Genomic DNA, 8,164 nt, shown 5'->3' on the forward strand with positions numbered 1-8,164 from the left:
GCCTGATCTGAATAAAGGGAGATAAATGAAGTCCTGAGTGAGGAGCTGGTTACTAAAGCTGGTTACTGAAGCTGGTTATTACAGGCTGTGATGCTCTATAACTCATAATTCACGTCACTATATGGACAAAAGTATTGGGACACCCCTCTAATTACTGAATTCATGTGAAGAGGAAACACTGTCCCAGAGTCTCACACCCTCATGGTTTATGTTCTCATAAACTGAAGGTCCAAGGTCCTGATCTGAAGGGGGGGGGGAGTAACTTTATATACTAGATAATATATTTATATAAAGCCACTTACAGCACAAGCCAACACAATGAGAAGTGGTGGGGCTTGAACCAGCGAGCTTCTGATTACCTGTACCTTAACCACTGAGCTACCACTGCCCCTTAATGACGCCCCCCCCCCCCCCCCCCCCCCCATCCTCCCTTTAACTCGAACCACGGTCCTGAACGTCCAGGGTCCCGTAAGATCAAGATTCGTTTATTATAAGGAAACACTTTGGGATTTACATATTTGCCTTCATAAAAATAAGGTTTCAGGTTTAATTCCCAGGCTGGGCAGGTTCTTTCTGTGTGGAGTTTTGCATGTTCTCCCTGTGTCTGTGTGGGTTTCCTCCGACAGTCCAAAAACGTCAGTCAGGGTAAATGGAGCTACTAGAAATGACCTTCATTGTGTGTGTGTGTGTGTGCGTGTGTGTGTGTGTGTGTGAGTGTCCAATGATTCCAGCCAATGAATCTGACCCACTGGGACCCTGACCAGGATAAAGTGGTGGTAAAACACACACTGAATGATTGAGTGAGGAGTTTTGATGCTGGTTGTTCTGAGGTCGGGTAGCAGCACATGTAGAACTCGGCCGACCCGGCCGGGCGTCCACACAGACGTGATTGGGCGTGTCTGAGGGAGGAAGGGTCGGGCGGCGTCTCATCCCTGCTGAGCTGTGTTATGTGATCTCCAGAACTGGTCCAGGCTCCTGGGAAAGAGGTGATGATGGTGGGGGGGATGGAAGGGGGTTTGGGGGTCACATGGAGCTTAGCGTGTCTCTCTGTAGGCAGCGTGGGAACCCAACACTGGCAGGTGATGAGAAGTGGCGCAGACTGGACACGTGCTGGAGAAGTCGTGGTGTAATTTGGGTCACCCAGTCCGGAAGGTTCTCTGTTATAAACGTAGTGTGGCGCTGCCCGTCTCCCCCCCCCCCCCCCCCCAGCAGCCTGGCACCAACATTACAGCAGGCTGCCTGGCATCAATCTCTCCACACCTCGCTAATAACGTTAGCCTGGCTATTTTAGCTCTGAAATCAATAAGCACAAACCCGCGGGGTTTAACGTTAGCGTCAGGTATAAATGTAGCATTTTAAATGGATTTAGGATCTTGACGTTGTGCTGTGATGATGTTCCACGCTGCCAGTGAGAGGAGGCGGGGCTGCACCTCCATTCAGCGGGTACAGCGCCGGCAAACTGGCGTCCAGTTCTACTGCTAATGGTTCAGGTGTAATAATAATGATGCTTCTGACACTGCAGCAACAGTTTAGGGAAGGTCCTGTCCTGTTCCAGCATGTTCCAGTGGACCTCAACTCCACTCAACTGTTCTGGGATGAACCGGAACGCCAACTGATCAATCAGCGCCCAGCCGTATACACATAAATGATGTTATGTTTCGACTGAAGGGGCACAAATCCCCACAGACACACTCCAGAGTCACAGATAAAGAACACTAGCCTGAACCGTACTGGAACTCTGACGCCGCTTCCCTCGTTAAAATCCACATCATGCTAATCACACGCCGCCATGTGAACGTGTGAGAGTGCTGGGTGTTAGCGCCGGCCGCTACATCCGCCAGCAAGGTCATTAGCCGTGAGTTTAGTGCTAATGAAGCCGTTATGGGGCTGAAGTGAGCGTGTTTAGTCACAGCGCTGCGCTAACGAGCGACTGAAACCTGAACCTGAGCGCGGGCGGGCGGGTTGGCGGGCGGGGTTCCCCCTCTGTTATCAGATCTGAGCGGTTTAGCATCGGCGGGTGATTTTAGCGCTCTGGTGGTTCCCGGTTTTCTGGCCTCGTTAGCGGCGAGGTTCGTTAGAGCGTCTGAACTTCAGCTGGAGATTCATCGTTATCACCGCCGCCGCCGTCGCTCTGATTAGCGCCGTCATTACAGAGACGGATAATGATCTGATCATGTGAGGGATTTAAGACACACAGCCAAAAGTATGTGGACGCCAGTGATATCTGTTCCTGACTGATGGATGAAATAGGGCAGCTGTAGCCTAGATTTAAGGTACTGGACTAGTAATCAGATGGTTGCAGGTTCAAGCCCCACCACTAGCAGGTGGCCACTGTTGGGCCCTTAACCCTCACTGCTGTAAATATAAATGAAGCTCAGCCTGCAGGTTCTAGATATTGAACCCTTTCCTGTGGGGATGAATTGGAATGCCAGCTGTGAGCCAGACCTTGTTCCGTCCTCACAATCCCTGCAGTCATGTTATGAACTCCGGATGATGCGGGCGGTGCAGGATGTGACGTGGAGGCGTGGATCATTTTGGGCTGAGAGGCGCGTGAGAGATCACAGAGAGACGTAGGAGCTATAAATAGCCGTGGGTGCAGCGGAAACGCATTAAAATCCCATCAGAAGGCGCTGAGCTCCACACCCAAAACTTCTGCGTCAGGCTGCAGCGCCGGAACATCCGCAGCAGCTTCAGAACCGGAGCTACAGAGGAGGGCGTGGCCACATCCTCACCCGCTGTGGTCAGACGCTCGACCGGGGGGGGGAGAGGACAGGAGAGGAGCTGGACCCCGGAGCAGCAGGACCGACGTCATCGTTTACCAAACACACGAGGGACGTTCTGATCCGATCTAAACCAAGACCAGACCAGGGGGTGATAATTCGGGCGTGGCACATGATGCGCTGGTGTGTTCGGGCCAGGTGTGTTCAGAAATAGGCTCACTGTTTGATACAGTTCTCTGATGTACCTGATGGCAGTTGTAGCCTAGTGGTTAAGGTACTGGACTAGTAATCAGAAGGTTCCTGGTTCAAGCCCCAGCACTGCCAGGTTGCCACTGTTGGGCCCTTGAGCAAGGCCCTTCATTCTCAATTGCTTAGACTGTAAACTGTCACACTATTGTGGGTGAACCATCCACACTGCAGCACTCTCCCATAATATTCAGCACAGTAGGGGGCGATTTAGGACACAGCCGCTTTAAACTCAGTACTAACCTTGAGCGCCCCCTACAGGAGACTCAGATCCGTTTATACCATTCATACACAGTTAGTTCCTCCCTGACGAGCCTCCGACCCTGCCCACATTAAACCAAAATCAGCCGACGCCCCTCCGGACCTTACAGGAGTGTTTAGAGTAAAATCCAAACAAAAAAGCTGCTCTGTTTGTTTCTTAATGAAGCCAGATGTAGAACTGATGGTGGGTTTCTCTGTTTATGTTTAATTCTTTACTCACGTTTATTTCTCACTAATTGGCTTTTAAAGCTGTGAGAGTCGAACCCTCAGCGAACCGCGTCGTGTTTTCATCCTCCGCTCGTCTGAGCTAGCGGTTTTGTTTACCGTAAATAATAATAATAATAATAATAATAATATTAATAATAAATAATAATAAACAATATTAATAATAATAACATTAATAATAATAAATAATAATTAAGAAAAAAATTATAATAATAAAAACAAATAATAATAATAAATAAATAATAATAATAATAAATAAATAAAAACAAATAATAATAATAACAAATAACAATAAATAAAAATAATAATAACAATAAAAATAATATTAACAATAAAAATAAAAATAATAATAAAAATAATAACAATAACAATAATAATAATAATAAATAATAATAATAAAATAACAATAATAATAATAATAATATTAATTATAAATAATAATAAACAATAATAATAATAATAACATTAATAATAATAAATAATAATTAAGAAAAAAATTATAATAATAAAAACAAATAATAATAATAATAAATAAAAATAATAATAATAATAATAAATAAAAACAAATAATAATAATAAATAATAATAAATACAAATAATAATACAAATAATAATAATAATACAATAATAATATTGATAATAATAATAAAATAAAAATAATAATAATAATAATAAATAATAATAAATAAAAATATAATAACAACAATAATAATAAATTAACAATTATACTAATAATAATAACAATAAATAATAATAAATAAAATTAATATTAATAATAAAAAATTATAATAATAATAAATAACAATAATAATAATAATAATAATAATAATAATAATTTGCAGTGTACAGCAGACTGTGTTGGTTCATCTGCAGGAGCGTTTGGTTACGCTGTAGAGTCGAGCGGTTCTGATCCAAGCCCGTTTATCGGAACCGTCGTCGGCTCGGTGAAGGGTCGGCTCGGTGCTTGTGTTAGGCTGTGTGAACATGGATAATCGAATCAGTGAATCGAGATGTTTGAACACCGTGATGAGGAATCAGTGCAGTTCCTCCTGATACCTGATCTCCAGCGGCTCCCTGAGGGCCTGCTGATAAATCTCACACAGGGTTCGTTTAACTCGCCCGTCTGGATCGAGCACAGAGGGGCTCAAAGGGGGACGAATCCGGGTCCAGTCCGGGTCCAGATGAGTGGATGGATAGTGTGATTCTTTTGATTCACTAAGAAGAGTCATTCTAAATGAGTGACTCACTTGAATCTTCACTCTCGTCTCTCTGTACGGTTCAGATTTATATTTTATTCATATTTAATAAGAATCCTCACATTTCTGAACCCACAGCAAACAGCTTATTAGGAGAGTGAAGTGTGGGCCCCTGGGGGCCCCTGTTAAACACACTGTGTGCTTTATTTCATTAACGAATCATTGAGTCGGTGGTTCTTCTGTTCTCCCTCTCAGGCTCCGCCGCGTTTCTTATCGATCGAGGCGTTTTCTTCTTCCTCTGTGTGATGAAGCTAATTAGCTTATCGGAGCTTAGCATGCCAGTGTTACGCGGTGATGAATGAACGCCGCGGCTGTTACATTAAACCCCGGAGCATCCATCATCCGACAGACAGCCACCTTTAAAACAATAGCGGCCGCGTCGCTGGAAATGGCACGTCGCTAATCACAGACTGATAGTCGCGCGCGAGGATAAAAGCTAGGGAATCTGGAGCTCCGGCGCTCCGACGTACCCGCGGGAGATGAATAAAGGGCCGCGTTACAGCACTCTGAGAGAACGTCATGCTTTCTGTTCACCTCCGTACTTCTCTGAGGCCTTCACACTGCTCGCTCTGTAGCGTCTGCACACCAGTACCAGACGTAATGATAATGATCACTGCACGTTTATTTACTGAAACATTTTAATACTCCAGATTCCGAAGATCTGACGATGTTTTTATATTTCTGTCTCAATCACTCAGAACTCCAACCAAACCAATTTATTTTAGATAAAAAGGATTTTAGCTTCGACTTCTTCAGTCTGTGATTGAAGCCGTTTGTGAGTTTTAAACCAACTTTAGTGTCAGTACAGGTACACAGACACTAGGTGGCAGTAAATCCCAAACACGCAGATAAAGCTTTTTAATATTACTGAATATACGAGAGAGCTTCAGAACGTTTCCTCACGTTTATATCGTGGTTATAAGCGGTGAGGGAGGAGGAGGAGGAATCGGGCGTGTCTGTTCTGTTTGGTTCTGTTCTGTTTGGTTCTGTTTAGTTCTGTTCTGTTTGGTTCTGTTCTATTTGGTTCTGTTCTGTTTGGTTCTGTTCTGTTCGGTTCTGTTCTGTTTAGTTCTGTTCTGTTTGGTTCTGTTCTGTTCTGTTTGGTTCTGTTCTGTTTGGTTCTGTTCTGTTTGGTTCTGTTCTGTTTGGTTCTGTTCGGTTCTGTTCTGTTTGTTTTTGTTCAGTTTGGTTTGGTTCTGTTCTGTTTGGTTCTGTTCTGTTTGGTTCTGTTTAGTTCTGTTCTGTTTGGTTCTGTTCTGTTTGGTTCTGTTCTGTTTGGTTCTGTTCTGTTTGTTTTTGTTCAGTTTGGTTTGGTTCTGTTCTGTTTGGTTCTGTTTGTTTTTGTTCAGTTTGGTTTGGTTTGGTTCTGTTCTTTTTGGTTCGTTCTGTTAGGGTCTGTTTGGTTCTGTTCTGTTTGGTTCTGTTCTGTAGTAATCACCCGTGTCTGAGAGACTGAGAGACGCTTTGAGTCCTGATTTAGCTCCATCTGATCTCCACCTGTTTGGAGGCTGAAAGAAGCTTTAAAAGCACCAGCGCATCAGCGGCTACGAGCTCAAAAATTAAATGCTACGGCATTAAAAATCGGTACGAAGCTGGAAAAATGTATCAGAAGAGACGATGTAGAAAAGTGACGGAGTTTGTTTTATAGTTCTTAATAAATAAAGATGATAAAGTGGTTTCTGAGTGTTGGGTTTTAATAAACCAGGTAAGATGTAAAAACTTCGGCTCAGACCAGAACTGCTGCACACTGGATGTTTTTGCACTAGAACTCTGGACACTACGGTGGTGAAAACTGAAAGTGACCCGTCAGGTACCAACAATCCCACCACACCCGACACGTTTCCCCACATGGTTTTACACTGCATGACAGTACAGGTGTTCCTAATAATGTGGACACTTATTATTTAAATAATTTTAATCTTATTTTTAAATAAAATCACACGATTCTGAAGCTCCACGTCTGACATTCACCATCATCATCAGATAAACACACACACATATACTGTACATGTATATAGATATATATGTATATTGGTCATTCTTGGTGCACTGTCCCAATTTGGATATACTCAATTCCTGCCTGTTGGGTCTCAGGCTGGTACACGCCTCCACCGAGGCACCATCAGAGTCTGACAGTACATACGGAAGATCACGCTGCACTCTCAGAGATCTTCCACCGCATGTGCAGGAGCCTGAACCAGACAGCAGGGGGCGCCGTCACTCACACGTGTGTGTTGATCGTAGCCCAGCTGAGACAGGAGCTCAGACGCTGGGACCCCGGTCACCCCAAACAACAAGAACAACAAAGCGGAGACGGTAAAAAGTTCAACATGTGGAAAGTTTTTATTGAACATCTGCAACTGAACCAGCGTTAAATACACAAACGTGATGATGTGTTGTGGCGGGCGTGGCGGCGTCTCTCAGACACGGGCGTGGCGGCGCTGCAGGATTATTTACACTCTGTAGGGAGGAACAGCACCGAGAGCGGCGGCCGGGTTCCGATTCCTCTCACCACAACCAAACGAACCCAGAAATCAGAACAGGAGGAGTGTGGGACACGTCTCAAATCGGTGTGACTCTGCTCCCTCGTTCACTTCCCCTCGCTCACTCGCTCTCGGTTTACCTTTGTTCACTGGAAACGTTTGTGCGATTCGATCCGCTCGTCCCAGCGACACCGATCCCTGCTTTCATCTTCGCTAATCTACTCCGCTGCCGTGTTAGCACCGCTAATCCGCGAGTTGGCTAGAATGCTACCTGGGAACCTGTACATCGTATCTGTACAATTAGCATGCACGCTAGTCATTTAGCAAGTGTATGTGTGTGCTAGGTGTTTGGCAACCTGCTATGTACGCTACTCGTAAGTAAACCTGCTATCGTGCTCATCAGGAAAGAAGCTAAGCCATGCTATTCGCTTCGTGTCATGGTGACGGTTTGCTATTAACAAACGGGCTGATGCAGGTAGCACGTGCAGGCTAGCCAGCGTCAGGACCTAATGTGGTCGTCTCACAGAGAGCCGTATGGCGTACAGAGCCACGCTGATCCTCCATGGCGAGGTTGTGAGGCGGTGTAATGCGCTAGCTCCTAGCGCTCTTGAACAAGGGCGACCTCTGCTGGCCGAGCGAGGCGCCATTCACCGCCTCACAGAGTCAAACGTTAAGCAGAGCGTGTCTCAATTCGTCTGTACTGCTTCCTACACACTCGCCCCCTGGTGTTAGGAGGGTGCATCTGCAGTCGAGGGGAAGTGAAGAAGGCAGAGTCGGTTTGAAACACGCCTCGGGTTCGATTCTCAGAGCCGAACTGAGACGATTATAATTTATATTTAATAAAAATAAAGATAATAAACAGAAATAAAAGCCGTGTGTGAGTGTGTGTGTTATTATTATTATAATTATTTTACATGATAGCAGGTTCTCCTCTATAATCCTCTATACGCTCTCACTCAATCATCACTCATCC

At 44.7% G+C, this 8,164-nt stretch overlaps 1 protein-coding gene across 1 annotated transcript in view; it reads right to left on the reverse strand.

Annotated features, from left to right (window-relative positions):
• Positions 1–7,027: 7,027 nt before the first annotated feature.
• The window catches only part of LOC134312049 (programmed cell death protein 10), a 12,890-nt gene continuing 11,753 nt past the window's right edge, over positions 7,028–8,164 (reverse strand). Inside the window, exon 8 of the mRNA XM_062993698.1 lies at positions 7,028–8,164. This exon is cut by the window's right edge and continues 116 nt beyond it. The gene's annotated coding sequence lies outside the window, so the exon portion shown is untranslated.

This window comes from Trichomycterus rosablanca, chromosome 4 (assembly GCF_030014385.1).
Source record: "Trichomycterus rosablanca isolate fTriRos1 chromosome 4, fTriRos1.hap1, whole genome shotgun sequence".
Lineage (NCBI taxonomy): Eukaryota > Metazoa > Chordata > Actinopteri > Siluriformes > Trichomycteridae > Trichomycterus > Trichomycterus rosablanca.